Raw genomic sequence first — 6,933 nt, forward strand, 5'->3', positions numbered from 1 at the left:
ATATATATACATATATTTGTTTTAAACCAGGGTTTCTCTAAGTCATTAAGTTGCTCAGGCTGTGCTCAAAATTGTGATCTTCTTGCCTCAGCTTCTCAGAGTGCTAGGATTATTGTGTGTGCCACCATGCCATGCTAGAAGCATCTTTTTAGTTCTGTGATTGAGAAATATAATTTCAACTTGTTAAGCAACTTTATTTATTTATCTGCCTTAAAAGAAATTACGCCTGCTCTAATTAATATAAATGTATCTCCTAAAAGAAAATTACATCTATGGCAGTGAATCTGGCTGTATCTATATCCACAATCATTAAAGAAATTGCCTAATATCTCTGAGCTTCAGCTTTTTAATCATAAAATATAGATGGTAACATTTATCTCACATGGTTGTTGCAAAGATTAAATGGTGGAAATTATGTAAAATGATTCAGGAAGTTTTTTAGTTCTGTGAGTAAATAATAAATTTTAACTCTTCAATATATTGAACTTACTTTTTAAATCTCGGAATATAACTAAATTAATTATGGGTTTATTGCTTGAATGAATAGAGTAAAGTTCAGATAGCTTTCTAATTCCTTTAGTTCTTCTGATTCTGGGTTACATTAGCTTTGTTCTAAATACATTGTCAATCTATCAATGCATCCTCCTAAAGTTAAGTTTTCTTTGAATTTCTCAATAGAGTACATTCGTATCATTCAGGCATTAAACAAAATAATTTTTATAAACTGACTGGCATATTATAAATGCTTGATAATAGGAAATCATTATTATTGTTTGATTATTTTCCTCTATTACTTGTCTTTTATTTCAGTGGCAAGGTAAAAATATCTAAATACATAAAGTGATGTGTCCAAAGCTTTTCTTTTTTATTAATGTTCCACCCTTCATGAAAGTAGAGTAATTTAAACTACTTTAAAGAATAAGAAGGAACTGTTCAAAGGATTCTCTAGTAGCTAAGAGAGACAATGACAGAGCTGAGCACTGTGCTTCTTAAAACCTGTGAGTGCTGAATCTTTTCTAAGAGATCAACTTTGTCTCTATTTTTTTTTAATATATTTCACTATATTCTTTTAAGATAAACTTTTGGTGATTTTTCTGGTGAAAAAAATTGAAAATTACAAATTTAAGTTCAAGTTTTTAAATTCTTTGGGAAATTTGGTCAACATTTCCATACAAAAGTTCCATTAATCCTTCATGTCCATATTTGTATAATGATGAGGGGTTGGGCTTCAGAATGATATACTGAGGTTAAAGTCCTGATTTAGCACACATTAGATTTGTGACTGAAAAAATGATTTAATTACTCTCAGCCACTGTTTCTCAAATGAAGAATCAAAATGATAATATTCATCTGTAGTGTTGTAATAATTAAATGAGTTAACATTTAAAATACGTAGAATAGACATGATTTTTATTATTACTACTATGAAATCTCAATTTATAAGTAATTATATCTTGAGAATAACAGATCAAGAATCGAGTACCATGAAAATGAATTTCATAATAAATACCTTAACCTGAATCTTATTATATTTTACAGTATTTGACCTAATCTAATTTCTGACCTAAAGTATTTCACCTATATTCTCAATGTAGTTCTTTGGACTATTATTGCACTTTTTTGTATTCTTAAGTTTTAGTTTATCATTTTTCTATAGTCTATCTTTTTCTCTATATGCTTCAATGTATAGTTTCTTTAGATCTATTTCCATTTTATTGATCTTCATCCTGGCTATGTCTAGCTTGCTATTTTGTCTATTTATTGTGCCTTCAATTTTGGTACTGAAAGTTCTAGTTTTAAATTTTTGATTCCTTTTTATTGATTTTAAATTTCCACAAATTCATGCAACATTATTTTATTTCTTAGACATATGAATAACAAATATTTTAAATCTTATATTTCATAATTCTAATATGTGATATATTTCTATTACCTATTTTTGCATTCACTTTTTAATATTGTGGTCTTGTAGAAAAGGCATTTTTTGATTAAAAGGTAGACAACATGATCAATATATTTTGGAGATATTTGAGATTTCTCATGATATTACCTTTTTCTAATGTTGCTTCTAAAAAACTATGAGGAGATATTTAGATACCTTAATTAAATTTTTATGAAAGGAGTACTATATGTAATTATGTCTTAAAACCGCATTATAATTCCAAAAACAAAAGAAATCTTGGTCATTTTTTGTGGTTTCTGAACTCCAGTGTTGTGTACATACCCCTGGAATTATACCAAGTCTTAGCTTCTCAGGAACTGTTTTCTGTTTTTCTTCAGCTAGAATCTAGGTCACAGCTGAAAATCAGTAAATGTTTACCGAGGAAATGTCATGAGAAATACTAGATCTACTTCTATCCTTATTTTCTTTAGGATTTTCACCCATAATTCTTCTGGCTATGGTAGCTCTCTAGTGCTTTCAAACAAAAATTGAAAAATGTTCTATTTAGAGTCTCTGCATCTTCTCAGTGGGAAAGTTAGTATAAAATACTAGTCACCATGTCCATGTCTAGAAAAGTTAGTGCATTCTTTAAGAGAAACCATTTACATGTTGTCAATTTTCTCTATTTGCTTTCATTTTTTTTCAGCTTTAATTGAGTTTATTGGTACATTTTAGGGATACAGTACAGTTACATTCATTGTTGGGATCTTGTACCTCTACATGACAAGTCTTAATTCTCATTTTTTCCCCTTACCTCTGCCCTCCCTTCACCCCCTCCTCCCCTCTCCATCTACAAACACTTTATTTTCATCTTTTCATTTTCTCACATTTTTTTCTTTTCCATTTTTACTCTTCCCCTACCCATTCCATCTTCCCTACACCTTTAGCTCCTTTCTTCCCATTTCTAAATAAAAGCTTAATTTGTTGTACTGTTACATTTCTTTCTTTTTGCATGAAATGGACATTCACCTGCTTTCCTTTTGTGTGGTTTTAAATTCTAGCTCCTAATTTTTGTTTTCTTATTTCCAAAACTCATCTTGCTATTTAATGTGGGAGTTAAAATGTCTTAAAACTGACGTATTGAGTAAGGGTAGCCCTAGTATAAACACTCAAAAAGGAAAAAAAATCTAATTATCTAATATGAAATCCGATATCAGAATGACTGTTATTGCTATCATATACAGCCTACTTAAAATTCTGTTAATGGTCTCAGTCTGAATTTCCATAAATCACATGCTTACTTATCCTTCCTTTTATAAATTTATACAGCAGCACTTACATAAAAATGATGATATAAGAACAAATATTTATTTAGTGAAAGATTATTTAAAGCATTGAATACAAATGTCATCACACTGACCTCACTGCTCAAAATTATTTGGTCATGTAATTTTGCCTTAATAGAACCTAGTATCTCACTTTTCAAGTTTTTCTATTTCAAATTACTCTAACAAAAATGGTAAGTACCAGAAGACTCAGTGCTATTCTCAAGTCCTGTGTGATGCTTTGGTTAACTTGTTAAGGGTCATAGATAAACACAGCTTTGTTCACATTGTGTTGAAAAATGTTCTGGTTCAAATCTCATCACAGGCTTCAGCAGAGGTATGCTCTCAAAGGCTGTGACTTTTTTTGTTTCTTTTTACCAAGGCAATGTTCTTAAAAACTGACCGCTTTATTTGGAGATTGAATCAGCCTTGCTCTGTCAACCTCTTAGTTTTGGTGCTGAGATTGAATCACTGGTCCCAAGACCCCCTTTGTGTTTCATTTTCGAGCCCTTATTTCTTTTTCCATTAACAGTTCTTCTAGAGACTATTTCAGTCCATCAGAGCATCTATTACATCGGAATTTAGGGTTAAAGATGTGTTTCCTCTTCTCAAAAAACCAAAAACCAAAAACCAAAAAACTCCTTGCATGCTATATAAAGTTACCTATCTTTTCCTCAGGAACCAAATCTCAGTTATGATGTTTGCAAGAGGCAGACAGTCAGGCCACATAAGGTCATTTTTTGTTATCCTCTTGAAAATACTACCTGATTTACTTGACTGTTTATTATTAAGGATAATTAATATGTAAGTTAAAAAGATATTTCTAAAGGTGATCTTCTATTCATCTTTTATATGCATAATTTGGCAACATATCTGCTTCAATAAATATTTTTCAATTTTACCTGATCTATATTATTTTGAGATTTTTCATTATCACAGGGATAACATTTACACACATAACTATATCCAGTATGGGAAAAATACTGTAAAAGCCATAAAATAAATAATGTTCTGCAAAGTTGGAGCATGAAATAATTGCTAATTATAATTCTTAAAAAAAGAGAAAAGAAACCATTGCAGTACCTCAATTTGGAGCTGGACTCTTTTTGAGAGTACACATTATGTGTGTAGCATAAACATATTAAATTAATTCCAGATCATTGATGTATGAGTAGGGTTGATTTGTTTCTTTCCCAATGATGGGAAAGAAATACCTGACACAAAAAACAAATTAAAGAAGATGTTTATTTGGCTCATGGTTTTATAAAATTTAGTACATGGTTGGCTGGCTCAAGGCAGAAATGGCCTGGTGGAGAACAGCTGCTTTACACATGGCAGTCAGGAAGGAGATAAATAGATAGATAGATAGATGATAGATACATAGATACATAGATACATAGATAGATAGATTGATGGCAAGCAGAAATGATCCAGGGACAAGAATACACCCTTCTAAGGAGGCTACTCCCCCAGTGATTCACCTCTTCCACCAGCTCCATCTCTGAACAAATAGGGCTTTTGAGGAACATTTTAGATCTAAATCATGACACAGGGTGAATCCCAATCCCTCATATATTGAAGGTTGCATGTAGTACTGGTACTTTACTGTCATTTTTCTACAGTGAATTCAATAATTGTGGGAAACTATGACACTAAGGAAATCAAAATTACTTCCAATATATTGTCACTTGTTTTCATGTGACTAACATTTAGAGATAAATGTTTTACTTAATTTATACACAAGCATTCAATAATTCATCTATCAAAAAAAATGGTGGTGATCTGCTTCCTGCTAAGGATCAAAGCCAGGTATATTATATCACTGTATTTCTGCTAAGTGTTTCTCCCTCTTTCTTTTGTGTATTAATGAAAGAATCCAGGATGGCTATTTATTATGGCTTGCATTTATTTCTCAGTGTCTTAGTTCTTATTATGGAGAGCATCATTGGAAAGACATCATACTTTCATAGATGACTAATCTGTGATTAAGGTCTATCACCCATTGCTTCATCAGTAACATCTGGCATCAAAGATAATTCCATTAATTTCAAATCTCATAAAATGTAACATCATTACATTGAAGAAAAGACTGTCATTCTCTCTGGTTATAATAAAACATTCCTACTAGAAAGTCACATAAAGGCACTTTATAATATTTCCCAAAGATCTGTAAAATGGCAAATAAAGTTTTTGAAGCTATCCTGGAAATTTATTTCTTCATGACAGAAGAGGCTTAAATAATCAGGAAAAAGGTATAATTCTGAGGGATAGAAAATGCTTTCCAGTGTGGCTTCTAATTTGCTGACACTTATTTTGCTGATCTGTAACCACAGATACTAAAAGAACGGACAATTGATTTCTAATGAAAAATATATTTCCGCAGCTATATGGTTCATAAACATTATAATTTCCCCTCCAAATAATAAATTTAGATGAAAAAAATTTACAAAGAATTACATCACTTATAGTTTGAATTGATGAGAAAGCTTTACCGTTTTCTGAGAATAAATCAAGAAGTCATTTTCCCCCCAATCTGTAATGCTGGGAATTCTGATTTTATATTAGGTAACTGTTGCTCTAACAATAAAATATTTCATAGTAGTTTAAATAATAACATTAGGTTACTAAACTATTATGAATAGTGGTAAATACAATTAAAATTTTTTTAAAATTCTGGGTTTTAACTAAAAAATAAATTTTCTTAAGAATTTTATTTGTTCTAGTATTGAATGTTTTACTAGTTTTGAGTTTTGCTTACACTATCTTTTCTATAATACAATAGAAAAATTCTTATACTGTTTTTCTATGGAAATAATATTATTTTTAAAGAAATTAAAACAATCCTTAGCATGAGTGAATAATTAATATACTCTTCTCATTTTTAATATGTATTGTTCATAAAAGTCTATAAACTGAAAAATCTGTAAATATTAAATAATACCAGTATATATAGGCCTACACAGTTATTGAAAGCATTCTCCATGTTTAAGTAACATGCTTTTAAATGATGTATCCTCCTCTAGGAAACAGGTGAGACCATATTGTAAAGTGTGAGGTAGTTGAACTCATGATATAAAGTTGTTTCTGGAAACACTACACTATATTGAACTCTTACTGGCTTATCACCATTTTTTCTATATTTTTAAATACATAATGAATTGCAGAAAAGCTATCTATGTTAGTATCCTTTTTAAAAAAAAATCGTAATGTACTTATTTCCTTTAGATCTTGGATATCCTGTCTGGAGATAGCCATGGTAGCATATGCCTGTGATTCCAGCACTCAAGAGACAGAGGCAGGAGGATTGACATGAGTTCCAGACCAGCCTGGGCTACATCGTGAGTTCAAAATCATCCTGAACTACATAATAAGGTGAGAGACAGTGTCTCAAAAGCCTAAGAAAAATAAAAAAAAAATATTTTTCATTAATATCTCAGATGTATTTCAGAATATATTCAGAAAAATATATTTCAGATGTATTTTTCAGAAGCAAATCAAACTACAGCATTAAGTGATCATGAATGATAGTCCTAAGAAATTTTCTCTGGCCAGCAGTAAATAAATTACTTTGAAGCTTCCTGTGTGCAAATTGGAAACATAAAATCATTTATGGAATATTCAGTTTAGTGTTAAAAACCTGGTGGTAATTCTGGAAAAAAATTCACATTAAAAAAAAAATACTAACTACCTGGTTCTCTGACAGTTGATTTGCATCTGTTGTTTTAA

The 6,933-nt window shown here is 30.5% G+C and overlaps 1 long non-coding RNA gene across 1 annotated transcript in view; it reads left to right on the forward strand.

Annotated features, from left to right (window-relative positions):
• LOC104847465 overlaps positions 1-6,504 on the forward strand; it is a 9,920-nt gene extending 3,416 nt beyond the window's left edge. Inside the window, exon 3 of the long non-coding RNA XR_776165.1 lies at positions 6,433-6,504. This is a non-coding gene — a long non-coding RNA (uncharacterized LOC104847465). The remainder of the gene's footprint in view (positions 1-6,432) is intronic.
• The last annotated feature ends 429 nt before the right edge of the window (positions 6,505-6,933 follow it).

The sequence above is a fragment of the Fukomys damarensis genome, unplaced genomic scaffold, assembly GCF_012274545.1.
Source record: "Fukomys damarensis isolate Sample0158 unplaced genomic scaffold, DMR_v1.0_HiC HiC_scaffold_24, whole genome shotgun sequence".
In the NCBI taxonomy this organism is placed as follows: Eukaryota; Metazoa; Chordata; class Mammalia; order Rodentia; family Bathyergidae; genus Fukomys; species Fukomys damarensis.